The 18,387-nt window shown below is 57.4% G+C and overlaps 1 long non-coding RNA gene across 1 annotated transcript in view; it reads left to right on the forward strand.

The window, feature by feature from the left end:
* The window catches only part of LOC141182961 (uncharacterized), a 77,579-nt gene that overhangs the window by 16,356 nt on the left and 42,836 nt on the right, over window positions 1-18,387 (forward strand). Inside the window, exon 2 of the long non-coding RNA XR_012257985.1 lies at window positions 4,111-4,202. This is a non-coding gene — a long non-coding RNA (uncharacterized lncRNA). The remainder of the gene's footprint in view (window positions 1-4,110; window positions 4,203-18,387) is intronic.

Raw genomic sequence — 18,387 nt, forward strand, 5'->3', positions numbered from 1 at the left:
CAAAGAAGAGAGCCCAGACGGGAGAAGACAGCAGATGGGGGAGAGAGAAAGTGCACGGAGGGGAAAGAGACAGAGCACAGGGGAGAGACTGCTCAAACGGGACAGCACATGAAGGGAGAACACAGCACAGGAAGGAGAGAGACCGCAGACAAGGGGGAGAGCACATGGGGTAGACAGGTCAAAGAAGAGAGCACATGAGAGGAGAAGACAGCAGATGGGGGAGAGAGAAAGTGCACAGGGGGAGAGAGACAGAGCACAGGGGGGAGACAGCTCAAACGGGACAGCACATGAGGGGAGAACACAGCACAGGAAGGAGAGAGACAGCAGACAAGGGGGAGAGCACATGGGGTAGACAGGTCAAAGAAGAGATCACAGACGGGAGAAGTCAGCACATGGGGGAAAGAGAGAGTGAATAGGTGAGTGAGCACATGGGGGGGAGAGATTCTCAGCACTGCAAAGCCTGCCCCCATCGTGACATTACTGACCTCCCGATGCGATAGCATCGGGCCTCCATCTAGTATATACAGTACAGACCAAAAGTTTGGACACACCTTCTCATTTAAAGATTTTTCTGTATTTTCATGACTATGAAAATTGTACATTCACACTGAAGGCATCAAAACTATGAATTAACACATGTGGAATTATATACTTAACAAAAAAGTGTGAAACAACTGAAAATATGTCTTATATTCTAGGTTCTTCAAAGTAGCCACCTTTTGCTTTGATGACTGCTTTGCACACTCCAGGCATTCTCTTGATGAGCTTCAAGAGGTAGTCACCGGAAATGGTCTTCCAACAATCTTGACGGAGTTCCCAGAGATGCTTAGCACTTGTTGGCCCTTTTGCCTTCACTCTGCGGTCCAGCTCACCCCAAACCATCTCGATTGGGTTCAGGTCTGGTGACTGTGGAGGCCAGGTCATCTGGCGTAGCACCCCATCACTCTCCTTCTTGGTCAAATAGCCCTTACACAGCCTGGAGGTGTGTTTGGGGTCATTGTCCTGTTGAAAAATAAATGATGGTCCAACTAAACGCAAACCGGATGGAATAGCATGCCGCTGCAAGATGCTGTGGTAGCCATGCTGGTTCACTATGCCTTCAATTATGAATAAATCCCCAACAGTGTCACCAGCAAAGCACCCCCACACCATCACACCTCCTCCTCCATGCTTCACGGTGGGAACCAGGCATGTAGAGTCCATCCGTTCACCTTTTCTGCGTCGCAGAAAGACACGGTGGTTGGAACCAAAGATCTCAAATTTGGACTCATCAGACCAAAGCACAGATTTCCACTGGTCTAATGTCCATTCATTGTGTTCTTTAGCCCAAACAAGTCTCTTCTGCTTGTTGCCTGTCCTTAGCAGTGGTTTTCTAGCAGCTATTTTACCATGAAGGCCTGCTGCACAAAGTCTCCTCTTAACAGTTGTTGAAGAGATGTGTCTGCTGCTAGAACTCTGTGTGGCATTGACCTGGTCTCTAATCTGAGCTGCTGTTAACCTGCGATTTCTGAGGCTGGTGACTCAGATAAACTTATCCTCAGAAGCAGAGGTGACTCTTGGTCTTCCTTTCCTGGGGCGGTCCTCATGTGAGCCCGGTTCTTTGTAGCGCTTGATGGTTTTTGCAACTGTACTTGGGGACACTTTCAAAGTTTTCCCAATTTTTCGCACTGGCTGACCTTCATTACTTAAAGTAATGATGGCCACTCGTTTTTCTTTACTTAGCTGCTTTTTTCTTGCCATAATACAAATTCTAACAGTCTATTCAGTAGGACTATCAGCTGTGTATCCACCAGGCTTCTGCACAACACAACTGATGTTCCCAACTCCATTTATAAGGCAAGAAATCCCACTTATTAAACCTGACAGGGCACACCTGTGAAGTGAAAACCATTTCCGGTGACTACCTCTTGAAGCTCATCAAGAGAATGCCAAGAGTGTGCATAGCGGTCATCAAAGCAAAAGGTGGCTACTATGAAGAACCTAGAATATAAGACATATTTTCAGTTGTTTCACACATTTTTGTTAAGTATATAATTCCACATGGGTTAATTCATAGTTTTGATGCCTTCAGTGTGAATGTACAATTTTCATAGTCATGAAAATACAGAAAAATCTTTAAATGAGAAGGTGTGTCCAAACTTTTGGTCTGTACTGTATATATATTACATATTCTACAAGCAGGGCTTGTGGATTGTCCATTATTATAATATACAACATATAAAGTGCAGTGCAGGAGGGGAAGGCGAAGGACATGACTAATCCCCCCAAATATTAATGATAGTGTGTAAAATAATCACAGGCTGCAATTACCCACAATGTTTTTTAGTTTTGTTTTTTTAAACAATTAATATCAACTTTTTCTTGTGGTTGTAAATGTGAAATAACAGTGAGAGCCATGATGACATCACAATGCACATGACATCATAGACATGACAGCTGGAGTAGAATGTATGAAGCTCTGCACCAGAGCCATCTTGTGTCACTAGGATCTGACAGCTGGAAGGGGACGAGTCCAGGTAGGGAGCACATTACTTTTAAGCTTTGGTATACTTATAGCGTATCCCCCGGATTTATCATGGATCGCCAGAAACACTCTGTAATAAGACATTTTCAGGACCACCCCTTACCTAAATGAGGAGTCACTGATGATCTGCTGATATGAACAAGTATGGCAGCTAAACCCCCAGCAATGAGCTGCTATATTGCTGGGGAAGCAGCGTTTTCCATGCCCCCTATAGCAGGAGGATGACAATGTGATGATACATATTTGTTGGGGGTCTTCCAGCTCTTTGCACTGCCCCCCCACTATGGCAGACTACAATGGAGCTCGCCCCCTATGTCACCCCTATGCTCTAGTAAGGCATGTAGATAGGGGGGCTCAAGTTGGGACATCTTTATGCGGCTCCATTTTTGGATCGTTTTGCCATTGACGTGGTAGAATTACAGCACTTTGTAACAGAAATTTAGTAGCGTATGCTATCATTCTCTGTTGTCAGCTCCTTTGTTCCTGTTGAATTCGGGGGGACATTGGAGTTGTAGTTTGGGGGTCAGGAATGGCAGGATGGGGTCCTGGGTGGTATTTTAGTACATAGAGCAGTAGGTAATATAGATAAAATAAAAGGCTCCTTTTAAATGTGCGTCATAGAATTATAAAATGAGGTCGGGGTTTTGTCTTCTTATTGAATTAATTTTTTGTTGATGTTGTAAACTGGATCCATAAAAAAGCAGTGAGAGTTTTAATGACATCACCGGGCGCGTGACGTCATCGACATCCCATGACATCACAGATGAAATAGAATGTGCACATTTCTAAACCGGAATCATTTTATGTCTTTAACCCCGGACAGCTTGAAGGAGACTGGTCCAGGTAAGCGTCTCTTCACACAATCTTGGGGTCCTGTTTACACATTATGTAGCTGGGGGTGTTTGTGGTGAAGTTCAGCACTGCACCATTTTGCCCCCCAAAAAATCAGAGCCAACACGTCTGTGTCATGTGCTTATTGCTGTGATTGTCAAGGTGATGCCTTTAGGGATGGCTGACACTGCTGAGTAGCCGGCATATAACTCGAATGAGTATAGCACTCACTCCAATGTTATACTATGGGGCAGTGCCAACTAGTGTTTATTTTCTCATGCCAAGTCGGCATGAGAAAAAAATTGCTGCATGCTGCAATTGGCAGAGTATATCAGACGATGCGCCCATACAAGTCTATGGATACGTGAAAAACATCGGACTGCACTCAGATGTCATCTGAGTGCAGTCCAATATACGCCGGCTGACTCACACAATTGAGAAGATGGAGAAATTAAATGCTCCATCTTGTCCACACCTGTGATCCGAATCTCGCATGCGAGAGAATTGGATCACAAACACAATATTGTTGATATTTTCCATTGAAGTAAGGCCCCCCTAAGGCGAAGGTCTGGACAGTAAGAAACCCTTCCAGTGTCAATGACCGCCTAATGGTTCAAAAATATCTACCCCACTTTTTGCTATAAAGTGTAGATTGAGCATCCCAGAATGCCAAAGGGGATCCAGAAACCAGAATATTTAATACCTTATTTCAATCAGACTTCACCAATCTTTTTTTTTTTTGGTTTGTCCCACAGGGCGGAACGTTAAGTCGTCTGAAGAAACGCAGTGAGAAGGCATTCGTCTTGACTAGCGGAGAGGTTACTCCTTTGCTACAGGAGTCTGACAGGTAAGTGGACATTTTAACTCATCCATTAATTCCTCCCCTTGTATATTTATTGCAGAATTGCCGTTTTAATCACCCAAAAAGCGCATTGACCGGATATTTAACCAACTCACCACTTAGTTCAATCTAGCAATTTTAGGACTTCAATCCTGAAATACTTATTGGGTATAATGGCTTCACTGACTTAATTTCTAATATGTCCATTTTCCAACTTCAACCAAGAGGATATGCTGGTCTTGGAATATTTTCACTAGAACCGGTATAACTATGTCCATCATGCTCCTCCAGTTAGGAGGATAGACTGGGATATTGATGGTTTATCAGCCCCACACTGGCGAATCCAGATCCAACTTCCATTAGGAGGGCAGACTGGTATACGGTGGGGAAAAGAAGTATTTAATACACTGCCGATTTTGCAAGTTTTCCCACCTACAATGAATGGAGAGGTCTGTAATTTTTATCGTAGGTCACTTCACCTGTGAGAGACCGAGTTTAAAAATAAAATCCAGAAAAATCACATTGTATGATTAACATTACATGATTCATTTGCATTTTATTGCATGAAATAAGTATTTGATACAATAGAAAAATAGAACTTAATATTTGGTACAGAAACCTTTGTTTGCAATTACAGAGGTCAGACGTTTCCTGTAGTTCTTGACCAGGTTTGCACATAATAAAGCAGGGATTTTGGCCCTCTCCTCCATACGGATCTTCTCCAGATCTTTCAAGTTTCGGGGCTGTTGCTGGGCTATATTGAGTTTCAGCTCCCTCCAAAGCTTTTCTACTGGGATCAGGTCTGGAGACTGGCTAGACCACTACAGGACCTTGAAATGCTTCTTATCGAGCCACGCCTTAGGTTGCCCTGGCTGTGTGTTTCGGATCATTGTCATGCTGGAAGACCCAACCACAACCCATCTTCAACGTGCTTACTGAGGGAAGGAAGATACATGACCCCATCCATCCTCCCTTCAATACATTGCAGTCGTCCTGTCCCCTTTGCAAAAAAAAGCACCTCCGAAGTATGAGGTTTCCCCCGCCATGCTTCATGGTTGGGAGAGTGTTCTTGGGGTTGTACTCATCCTTCTTCTTCCTCCAATCAAGGTGAGTGGAGTGGACACCAAAAGTTCTATTTTGATCTCATCTGACCACATGACCTTCTCCCATGCCTCCTCTGGATCATCCAGATGGTTATTGGCAACTTCAAACAGGCCTGGATATGTGCTGGGGTGAGCACTGGACCTTGTGTGCCCTGCAGGATTTTAATCCATGATAGCGTAGTGTGTAACTAATGGTAATGTTTGAGACTGTGGTGCCAGCTCTATTTAGGTCATTGACCAGGTCCTCCCATGTAGTTCTGGGCTGATTCCTGACGTTTCTCAGAATCATCCTTACCCCACGAGGCGAGATCTTGCATGGAGCCCCAGACCGAGGAAGACTTAGTCATCTTGTGTTTCTTCCATTTTCTAATAATTGCGCCAACAGTTGTTGGCGTCTCGTGAAGCTGCTTGCTTATTGTCCTGTAGCCCATCCCAGCCTTGTGTCTTTTATACAGGTAATAAGTTCAAACAAGTGCAATTAATACAGGTAATGAGTGCAGAGTAGGAGGGCTTCTTAAAGAAAAACTAACAAGTGTGTGAGAGCCAGAATTCTTGCTGGTTGGTAGGTGATCAAATACTTATTTCATGCAATAAAATGCAATTTAATTATTTAAAAATCATATAATGTGATTTTCTGATTTTTAGATTTGGTCTCTCACAGATGAAGTGACCTACGATAAAAATGACAGACCTCTACGCTCTTTGTAGGTAGGAAAACTTGCAAAATCGGCAGTGTATCAAATACTTATTTTCTCCACTGTAGTGCTGTCCAACATGACACCATCAAGCTCATCTTACCACTCCATACCAGGAGGGTAGATTGGGGCATTAACAGTTTAATCACTTTGTGTCCACAAGGCCATCTCTTCCAACTAGGAGCCTTAACTGGACTTACAGTGGTTTTATTCAGCTTATTGCAGCCATGTCCAGCTTGCACCTCCAACAAGGAGAGTAAACTGAAATGTAGATGTTTATCAACTTAAATGCTGAGCAGTCCATCCTATGACACCGGACCAGGAGGAGCAGCTGGACTTACACTGGTTTTGCTCAGCTCAGCCATACCCAACTTACAAATCCAACTTAAAGGATAACCTGGAAACTAAATGGTTAACCAACTTAAACGCCAACCAGTCCAATTTATGACTCCAGACCCCGAATATTAATTGAACTTACAATGATTTCATGTGTCTTATGACCAGTGGCGTAACTAGAGTCTGAATATATATATCCCGAATATGTCCCCCATTCTGCCGCTGTTCTTTATTGTATAAAAAAAATCTAAGCCATTATACTCACCAGGGGTGTACATTCAAGTCATGGGGCTCCAGAGCTTAAGTATAACGCACTTCCCATAGTCCTTCATATAGTAGAATGCATCCCATAGTCCTCCATATAGTATAATGCATCCCATTCTCCTCTATATAATATACTGTACAGCCCATAGTCGTCCATAAAGTATAATGCACAGCTCCTAGTCATACATGTAGTATAATGCACCCCATAGTTTTCAATAAAGTATAAAGCACCTCCACAGTCATACATAGTAGTATAATGCACCACATCATAATATATAGCAGTATAATTCACCCCCATAGTCATATATGGTAATATAATGTACCTCCATAGTCATATAAAGTAGTGTAATGCACCCCATAGTCATATATAGTAGTATAATGCACCTCCATAGTCATATATAGCAGTATAATGCACCCCCATCGTCATATATAGCAGTATAATGCACCTCATCGTCATATATAGCAGTATAATGCAAGCCATAGTCCTATATAGCAGTATAATGCACCCCCAGTCATATATAGTAGTATAATGCACCTCCATAGTCATATATAGCAGTATAATGCACCCCCATCGTCATATATAGCAGTATAATGCACCTCATCGTCATATATAGCAGTATAATGCAAGCCATAGTCCTATATAGCAGTATAATGCACCCCCAGTCATATATAGTAGTATAATGCACCCCATAGACATGTACAGTAGTATAATTCACCCCCATAGTCATATATGGTAATATAATGTACCTCCATAGTCATATAAAGTAGTGTAATGCACCCCATAGTCATATATAGTAGTATAATGCACCTCCATAGTCATATATAGCAGTATAATGCACCCCCATCGTCATATATAGCAGTATAATGCACCCCATCGTCATATATAGCAGTATAATGCAAGCCATAGTCCTATATAGCAGTATAATGCACCCCCAGTCATATATAGTAGTATAATGCACCCCATAGACATGTACAGTAGTATAATGCATCCTCATAGTCATATATAGTAGTATAATACACTTCATAGTCATCCATAGAAGTATAATGCACCCCCATCGTCACATAAAGCAGTATAATGCACTCCATAGTCATATAAGGCAGTATAATGTACCCCCATATAGTTTATATAGTAGTATAATGCACCCCATAGTCATATATAGCAGTATATTGCACCTCCTGGTCATATATAGTTGTATAATGTACCCCCATAGTCATATATAATAGTATACTGCACCCCCATAGTCATATACACTAGTATAAAGCATCCCATAGTCATATACAGTAGTATAAAGCACCCCATAGTCATATATAGTAGTATAAAGCACCCCATAGTCATATATAGTAGTATAAAGCACCCCATAGTCATTTATAGTAGTATAATGTACCCCCATAGTCATATATAGTAGTATAACGCACCCCACTGTCATATCAGTATAATGCACCCCCATAGTCATATATAGTAGTATAATGCACCCACATAGTCATATATAGTAGTATAATACACCTTCATAGTCATATACAGAAGTATAATGCACCCCTATAGTCATCCGTAGTAGTATAATACAACCCCAATAGTCATCCGTAGTAGTATAATACAACCCCCATAGTCATATATAGTAGTGTAATGCACCTCCATAGTCATAAATAGTAGTATAATGCACCACCATAGTCATAAATAGTAGTAAAATGCACCCTATAGTCATATATAGCACTATATTGCACTTCAGTCATATATAGCAGTATAATGTACCCCCATAGTCATATATAGCAGTATAATGTACATCATAGTCATATATAGCAGTATAATGCACCCTTATAGCCATATATAGTAGTATAGTATACCCCATATTCATATATAGTAGTATAATGTACCCCATAGTCATATAGCAGTATAATGCACCCCGTAGTCATATATAGTAGTATAAAGCACCTCATAGTCATATATAGTGTTACGGGTCCGGGGGGTAGAACCTCTGTGCTATGGTGCAAGGAGGGACCCAGAGGGGCGTAACTAAGTATCAACCCGGACCGACCCTGGTCGTACGGCAGTTAACGACTCCGTGACCAGGGAGGGACCGAGCCGAGGGACCAGGTGCTACTCTGGGGATGACCTTGTAAGGGAGCAGGTGACCTTCACGGTACAGATGGCAGGGACTGACCGGAATAGCAGGTAGGCACAGCAGGCAGGCTGGCGAGCAGGAGTCTCTAGGTGGGCTGGCAGGTGGTCACGGCAAGTGACGGCAGGAGTCTCTAGGTGGTCACGGCAAGTGACGGCAGGAGTCTCTAGGTGGGCTGGCAAGTGGTCACGGCAAGTGACGGCAGGAGCCTCCAGGAAGGCACGGCAGGTAACAGGCAGGTCACAGGCAAGTGCTCCCAGGTGAGCAGGCTGACAGGCACGGCAGGTACCAGGCAGGCAACAGGCAAGTGCTCCCAGGTGAGCGGGCTGGCAGGCACGGCAGGTAACAGGCTGGTGGGCAAGACTGGTAGTCAGGCTAGCAGCGGGACCTGAGGGCTGAAGCAGAAGTCAGAAACACTGTGCAACAACTTTTGCTCGGGCACCTCCATTTTGGAGGAGGTGCCTTATATATGGGAGGACCCTCGGCTATTGGCCGAGGACTCCTTAGGACGGCGCACGCGGCCCCTTTAAGAGGGAGGGAGCGAGCGCGCCCTAAGCACAGTGCCCGGGGAGCTGCGCGCGCCGGCAACAGGAAGAGGAGCGCTGGTGAACACAGAGCGGGGAGCGAGGAGGTGAATGGGACGGCGTCTCTGCCTAGCAGGGGGCAGAGACGCCGATGCTACATATAGTAGTATGGCAACTTATTTAAAATAAATATTTAAATACTCTACCCACCTTCCCTTCACTCCCGCTCCGCAAGTCCTGTTGTGAAGCAGGCAGCTGACTTCGGCCTGTGACGGGAGTGCATGACGTTACTGCGATGCGCCCCGTCATGTGCTGGCCTATGATTGGCCAACAGAATGCATTGTCGCTAAAGGACCCAATGGGTATGTCCACAGCAATACACTTCAACTGGATGTGCGTAGGAGGACACACATCTAATTAAAGGTTCTGCTGGTGTCGGCGGGCCCCTGATCCTCCGGGCCTTTGTGACTTGCTGCGACCGCAGTCGTTACTCCCCTACTAATCACAACCATGACCAACTTCAACTAGAAGGATAACTGGGACATAAATATTTTGCTAAGTAAAATGTCGACCAGTCCATTCTGAGACTCCCGACATCAGACTTAAAATAGCTTCATTCTGTTTAAAGCAACCATTTACACCTCCTACCAACAAGAGGCCAAACTGGGACATGGATAGCATATTGAACAGGTCTGCCTTTAACATCTAAGTATGAGGGATGGACTGGAAATTTGTTGGCCTCACCAGCTACCCTCAGGACTGTACTTTATTAAGGCACCTCCTTGTTGTTTGATAGGATCAGCCGTTATCACCCGGAAGTCATTCTTACCAATATCAGCAGAATTGCTAGTTAATGAAGCATTGAGACAGTAAAGAAAGCAAGCCTACAAACCACAATCGGCTGACATACCACTGAAAGTAGCCCGGGGCGGGCGGGCGGGCCCCACAGTCCGGACCCGGGGCGGGCGGGCCCCACAGTCCGGACCCGGGGCGGGCGGGCCCCACAGTCCGGACCCGAGGCTAGATCCGGGACAGGCGGCCTAACAATCCAGACACAGGGCGGACGGGCCCCACAGTCCAGGCTCGGGGAGGACGGGCCCCACATTCCAGGCTCGGGTTGGACGGGCCCCACAGTCCAGGCTCGGGGCGGACGGGCCCCACAGTCCAGGCTCGGGGCGGACGGGCCCCTCGGTCCAGGCTCGGGGAGGACGGGTCCCTCGGTCCAGGCTCGGGGAGGACGGGTCCCACGGTCCAGGCTCGGGGAGGACGGGCCGCACGGTCCAGGCTCGGGTGAACAGGCCCCAAAGTCCAGGATCGGGGCGGACGGGGGGCCCCACAGTCCGGAGTCGGGGCGGGTGGGGGGCCCCACAGTCCGGACCCGGGGCAGGCGTGGGTCCCCACTGTCCAGACCTGGAGCTAGACCCGGGGTAGGCGGCCGCAAAGGCCGGACACGGGGCCGATGGGCCCCACAGTCAGGACACGGGGCTGGCTGGCCCCACAGTCAGGACACGGAGTGGGCGGGGGGCCCCACAGTCAGGACACGGGGTGGGCAGGGGGCCCCACAGTCTGGATGTGGGGCTAGTCCCGGGGCAGGCAGCCCCACAGTCCTGGCTCGGGGCTAGACCCGGGGCCAGCCGGCCCCACAGTCCAGACCCGGGGCGGGCGGGGGGCCCCACAGTCCAGGCTCGGGCGGACGGGCCCCACAGTCCAGGCTCGGGGTGGATAGGCCCCACAGTTCACGCTCGGGCCCCACAGTCCACGCTCGGGGCGGACGGGCCCCACAGTCCAGGCTCAGGGCGGACGGGCCCCACCGTCCAGTCCCGGGGCAGACAGGCTCCCCTTTCCCACTCGGGGCGGGCATGTCCCACAGTCCAGGCTCGGGGCGGGCATGCCCCACAGTCCAGACACAGGGCTAGTCCTGGGGCAGGTGGCCCCACAGTCCAGACCTGGGGCTAGACCCGGGGCAGGCGGCCCCAAGTACGGACACGGGGCGGATGGGCCCCACAGTCTGGACTCGGGGCGGGCGAGCCCCACAGTCAGAACACGGGGCGGGCGAGCCCCACAGTCAGAACACGGGGCGGGCGGGCCCCACAGTCAGGACACGGGGTGGACGGGCCCCACAGTCCGGACACGGGGCGGACGGGCCCCACAGTCCGGACACGGGGCGGACGGGCCCCACAGTCCGGACACGGGGCGGACGGGCCCCACAGTCCGGACACGGGGCGGACGGGCCCCACAATCCGGACACGGGGCGGACGGGCCCCACAGTCCAGGCTCTGGGCGGACGGGCCTCACAGTCCGGACACGGGGCTAGTCCCGGGGCAGGCGGCCCCAAAGTCTGGACACGGGGCGGGCGAGCCCCACAGTCAGGACACGGGGCGGGCGGGACCCACAGTCAGGACACAGGGCGGACGGGCCCCACAGTCAGGACACAGGGCGGGCCCCACAGTCAGGACACGGGGCGGGCGAGCCCCACAGTCAGGACACGGGGCGGGCGGGACCCACAGTCAGGACACGGGGCGGGCGGGCCCCACAGTCAGGACACGGGGCGGGCGGGCCCCACAGTCAGGACACGGGGTGGGCGGGCCCCACAGTCAGGACACGGGGCGGGCGGGCCCCACAGTCAGGACATGGGGCGGGCCCCACAGTCAGGACATGGGGCGGGCGGGCCCCACAGTCAGGACATGGGGCGGGCGGGCCCCACAGTCAGGACACGGGGCGGGCGGGCCCCACAGTCCAGACCTGGGGCTAGACTCGGGGCAGGCGGCCCATAGTCCAGACACGGGGTGGGCGGGCCCCACAGTCCGGACACGGGGCGGGCATACCCCATAGTCCAGACCTGGGGCTAGACCCGGGGCTGGCGGCCCCACAGTCCAGACCTGAGGCTAGACCCGGGGCAGGCGGTCCCATATTCTAGACACGGGGTGGACGGGCCTCACAGACCTGACATGGGGCGGACATGCCCCACAGTCCAGACCTGGGGCTAGACAAGGGGCAGGCGACCCACAGTCCGGACACGGGGTGGACGGGCCCCACAGTCCGGACACGGGGTGGACGGGCCCCACAGTCCGGACACGGGGTGGACGGGCCCCACAGTCCGGACACGGGGGGGACGGGCCCCACAGTCCGGACACGGGGCGGACGGGCCCCACAGTCCGGACACGGGGCGGACGGGCCCCACAGTCCGGACACGGGGCGGACGGGCCCCACAGTCCGGACACGGGGCGGACGGGCCCCACAGTCCAGGCTCGGGGCGGACGGGCCTCACAGTCCGGACACGGGGCTAGTCCCGGGGCAGGCGGCCCCAAAGTCCGGACACGGGGCGGATGAGCCCCACAGTCTGGACACGGGGCGGGCGGGACCCACAGTCAGGACACAGGGCGGACGGGCCCCACAGTCAGGACATGGGGCGGGCCCCACAGTCAGGACATGGGGCGGGCGGGCCCCACAGTCAGGACATGGGGCGGGCGGGCTCCACAGTCAGGACATGGGGCGGGCGGGCTGCACAGTCCGGACACGGGGCTAGTCCCGGGGCAGGCGGCCCCAAAGTCCGGACACGGGGCGGGCGAGCCCCACAGTCAGGACACGGGGCGGGCGGGACCCACAGTCAGGACACAGGGCGGACGGGCCCCACAGTCAGGACATGGGGCGGGCCCCACAGTCAGGACATGGGGCGGGCGGGCCCCACAGTCAGGACATGGGGCGGGCGGGCTCCACAGTCAGGACATGGGGCGGGCGGGCTGCACAGTCAGGACATGGGGCGGGCGGGCCCCACAGTCCAGACCTGGGGCTAGACCCGGGGCAGGCGGCCCATAGTCCAGACACTGGGTGGACGGGCCCCACAGTCCGGACACGGGGCGGGCATACCCCATAGTCCAGACCTGGGGCTAGACCCGGGGCTGGCGGCCCCACAGTCCAGACCTGAGGCTAGACCCGGGGCAGGCGGTCCCATATTCTAGACACGGGGTGGACGGGCCTCACAGACCTGACATGGGGCGGACATGCCCCACAGTCCAGACCTGGGGCTAGACCCGGGGCAGGCGACCCACAGTCCGGACACGGGGTGGACGGGCCCCACAGTCCGGACACGGGGCGGACGGGCCCCACAGTCCGGACACGGGGCGGACGGGCCCCACAGTCCGGACACGGGGCGGACGGGCCCCACAGTCCGGACACGGGGCGGACGGGCCCCACAGTCCGGACACGGGGCGGACGGGCCCCACAATCCGGACACAGGCCGGACGGGCCCCACAGTCCAGGCTCGGGGCGGACGGGCCTCACAGTCCGGACACGGGGCTAGTCCCGGGGCAGGCGGCCCCAAAGTCCGGACACGGGGCGGGTGAGCCCCACAGTCAGGACACGGGGCGGGCGGGACCCACAGTCAGGACACGGGGCGGACGGGCCCCACAGTCAGGACACGGGGCGGGCGAGCCCCAAAGTCAGGACACGGGGCGGGCGGGACCCACAGTCAGGACACGGGGCGGGCGGGCCCCACAGTCAGGACACGGGACGGGCGGGCCCCACAGTCAGGACATGGGGGGGGCGGGCCCCACAGTCAGGACATGGGGCGGGCGGGCCCCACAGTCAGGACATGGGGCGGGCGGGCCCCACAGTCAGGACATGGGGCGGGCGGGCTGCACAGTCAGGACATGGGGCGGGCGGGCCCCACAGTCAGGACACGGGGCGGGCGGGCCCCACAGTCCAGACCTGGGGCTAGACCCGGGGCAGGCGGCCCATAGTCCAGACACGGGGTGGACGGGCCCCACAGTCCGGACACGGGGCGGGCATGCCCCATAGTCCAGACCTGGGGCTAGACCCGGGGCAGGCGGCCCCACAGTCCAGACCTGAGGCTAGACCCGGGGCAGGCGGTCCCATATTCTAGACACGGGGTGGACGGGCCTCACAGACCTGACATGGGGCGGGCATGCCCCACAGTCCAGACCTGGGGCTAGACCCGGGGCAGGCGACCCACAGTCCGGACACGGGGTGGACGGGCCCCACAGTCCGGACACGGGGTGGACGGGCCCCACAGTCCGGACACGGGTTGGACGGGCCCCACAGTCCGGACACGGGGTGGGCAGGCCCCACAGTCCAGACCTGGGGCTAGACCCGGGGCAGGCGGCCCATAGTCCAGACACGGGGTGGACGGGCCCCACAGTCCGGACACGGGGCGGGCATGCCCCATAGTCCAGACCTGGGGCTAGAACCGGGGCAGGCGGCCCCACAGTCCAGACCTGAGGCTAGACCCGGGGCAGGCGGTCCCATATTCTAGACACGGGGTGGACGGGCCTCACAGACCTGACATGGGGCGGACATGCCCCAGAGTCCAGACCTGGGGCTAGACCCGGGGCAGGCGACCCACAGTCCGGACACGGGGTGGACGGGCCCCACAGTCCGGACACGGGGTGGACGGGCCCCACAGTCCGGACACGGGGTGGACGGGCCCCACAGTCCGGACACGGGTTGGACGGGCCCCACAGTCCGGACACGGGGTGGACGGGCCCCACAGTCCGGACACGGGGTGCACGTGCCCCACAGTCCGGACACGGGGTGGACGGGCCTCACAGTCCGGACACGGGGCGGACGGGCCCCACAGTCCGGACACGGGGCGGACGGGCCCCACAGTCCGGACACGGGGCGGACGGGCCTCACAGTCCGGACACGGGACTAGTCCCGGGGCAGGCGGCCCCAAAGTCCGGACACGGGGCAGAAGAGCCCCACAGTCTGGACACAGGGCGGGCGAGCCCCACAGTCAGGACATGGGGCAGGCAGGACCCACAGTCAGGACACAGGGCGGACGGGCCCCACAGTCAGGACACAGGGCGGACGGGCCCCACAGTCAGGACACGGGGCGGGCAAGCCCCACAGTCAGGACACGGGGCGGGCGGGCCCCACAGTCAGGACACGGGGCGGGCGGGCTCCACAGTCAGGACACGGGGCGGGCGGGCTCCACAGTCTGGACACGGGGCGGGCGAGCCCCACAGTCAGGACACGGGGCGGGCGGGACCCACAGTCAGGACACAGGGCGGACGGGCCCCACAGTCAGGATACAGGGCGGGCCCCACAGTCAGGACACGGGGCGGGCGAGCCCCACAGTCAGGACAGGGGGCGGGCGGGACCCACAGTCAGGACACGGGGCGGGCGGGCCCCACAGTCAGGACACGGGGCGGGCGGGCCCCACAGTCAGGACACGGGGCGGGCGGGCCCCACAGTCATGACACGGGGCGGGCGGGCCCCACAGTCAGGACATGGGGCGGGCGGGTGGGCCCCACAGTCAGGACATGGGGCGGGCGGGCCCCACAGTCAGGACATGGGGCGGGCGGGCTCCACAGTCAGAACATGGGGCGGGCGGGCTGCACAGTCAGGACATGGGGCGGGCGGGCCCCACAGTCAGGACACGGGGCGGGCGGGCCCCACAGTCCAGACCTGGGGCTAGACCCGGGGCAGGCGGCCCATAGTCCAGACACGAGGTGGACGGGCCCCACAGTCCGGACACGGGGCGGGCATGCCCCATAGTCCAGACCTGGGGCTAGACCCGGGGCTGGCGGCCCCACAGTCCAGACCTGAGGCTAGACCCGGGGCAGGCGGTCCCATATTCAAGACACGGGGTGGACGGGCCTCACAGACCTGACATGGGGCGGACATGCCCCACAGTCCAGACCTGGGGCTAGACCCGGGGCAGGCGACCCACAGTCCGGACACGGGGTGGACGGGCCCCACAGTCCGGACACGAGGTGGACGGGCCCCACAGTCCGGACACGGGGCGGACGGACCTCACAGTCCGGACACGGGGCGGACGGGCCCCACAGTCCGGACACGGTGCGGACGGGCCCCACAGTCCAGGCTCGGGGCGGATGGGCCTCACAGTCCGGACACGGGCCTAGTCCCGGGGCAGGCGGCCCCAAAGTCCGGACACGGGGCGGATGAGCCCCACAGTCTGGACACGGGGCTGGCGAGCCCCACAGTCAGGACACGGGACGGGCGCGACCCACAGTCAGGACACAGGGCGGACGGGCCCCACAGTCAGAACACGGGGCGGGCGAGCCCCACAGTCAGGACACGGGGCGGGCGGGCCCCACAGTCAGGACACGGGGCGGGCGGGCCCCACAGTCAGGACACGGTGCGGGCGGGTCCCACAGTCAGGACACGGGGCGGCGGGCGGGCCCCCCCACCCCCCACAGTCGGGCGGGCCCCCCCACAGTCAGGACATGGGGCGGGCGGGCCCCGGGCGGGCCCCACAGTCAGGACATGGGGCGGGCGGGCCCCACAGTCAGGACATGGGGCGGGCGGGCCCCACAGTCAGGACATGGGGCGGGCGGGCCCCACAGTCAGGACATGGGGCGGGCGGGCTCCACAGTCAGGACATGGGGCGGGCTGCACAGTCAGGACATGGGGCGGCAGTCAGGACACGGGGCGGGCGGGCCCCACAGTCCAGACCTGGGGCTAGACCCCGGGCAGGCGGCCCATAGTCCAGACACGGGGTGGACGGGCCCCACAGTCCGGACACGGGGCGGGCATGCCCCATAGTCCAGACCTGGGGCTAGACCCGGGGCTGGCGGCCCCACAGTCCAGACCTGAGGCTAGACCCGGGGCAGGCGGTCCCATATTCTAGACACGGGGTAGACGGGCCTCACAGACCTGACATGGGGCGGACATGCCCCACAGTCCAGACCTGGGGCTAGACCCGGGGCAGGCGACCCACAGTCCGGACACGGGGTGGACGGGCCCCACAGTCCGGACACGAGGTGGACGGGCCCCACAGTCCGGACACGGGGTGGACGGGCCCCACAGTCCGGACACGGTGCGGACGGGCCTCACAGTCCGGACACGGGGCGGATGGGCCCCACAGTCCGGACAGGGGGCGGACGGGCCCCACAGTCCAGGCTCGGGGCGGATGGGCCTCACAGTCCGGACACGGGCCTAGTCCCGGGGCAGGCGGCCCCAAAGTCCGGACACGGGGCGGATGAGCCACACAGTCTGGACACGGGGCGGGCGGGACCCACAGTCAGGACACGGGGCGGACGGGCCCCACAGTCAGAACACGGGGCGGGCGAGCCCCACAGTCAGGACACGGGGCGGGCGGGCCCCACAGTCAGGACACGGGGCGGGCGGGCCCCACAGTCAGGACACGGGGCGGGCGGGCCCCACAGTCAGGACACGGGGCGGGCGGGTCCCACAGTCCGGACACGGGGCGGACGGGCCCCACAGTCCAGGCTCGGGGCGGACGGGCCTCACAGTCCGGACACGGGACTAGTCCCGGGGCAGGCGGCCCCAAAGTCCGGACACGGGGAAGATGAGCCCCACAGTCTGGACACGGGGCGGGCGAGCCCCACAGTCAGGACATGGGGCGGGCAGGACCCACAGTCAGGACACAGGGCGGATGGGCCCCACAGTCAGGACACGGGGCGGGCAAGCCCCACAGTCAGGACACGGGGCGGGCGTGCCCCACAGTCAGGACACGGGGCGGGCGGGCTCCACAGTCAGGACACGGGGCGGGCGGGCTCCACAGTCAGGACACGGGGCGGGCGGGCCCCGGGCCCCGCCCACGCCCACAGTACAGACCTGGGGCTAGACCCGGGGCAGGCGGCCCATAGTCCAGACACGGGGTGGACGGGCCCCACAGTCCGGACACGGGGCGGGCATGCCCCATAGTCCAGACCTGGGGCTAGACCCGAGGCAGGCGGCCCCACAGTCCAGACCTGAGGCTAGACCCGGGGCAGGCGGTCCCATATTCTAGACACGGGGTGGACGGGCCTCACAGACCTGACATGGGGCGGACATGCCCCACAGTCCAGACCTGGGGCTAGACCCGGGGCAGGCGACCCACAGTCCGGACACGGGGTGGACGGGCCCCACAGTCCGGACACGGGGTGGACGGGCCCCACTGTCCGGACACGGGGTGGACGGTCCCAACAGTCCGGACACGGGGTGGACGGGCCCCACAGTCCGGACACGGGGTGGACGGGCCCCACTGTCCGGACACGGGGTGGACGGGCCCAACAGTCCGGACACGGGGTGGACGGGCCCCACAGTCCGGACACAGGGTGGACGGGCCCCACAGTCCGGACACGGGGTGGACTGGCCCCACAGTCCGGACACGGGGCGGACGGGCCCCACAGTCCGGACACGGGGCGGACGGGCCCCACAGTCCG

This window comes from Phyllobates terribilis, unplaced genomic scaffold (assembly GCF_046119375.1).
Source record: "Phyllobates terribilis strain yellow unplaced genomic scaffold, ASM4611937v1 Scaffold_38__1_contigs__length_12584779, whole genome shotgun sequence".
Lineage (NCBI taxonomy): Eukaryota > Metazoa > Chordata > Amphibia > Anura > Dendrobatidae > Phyllobates > Phyllobates terribilis.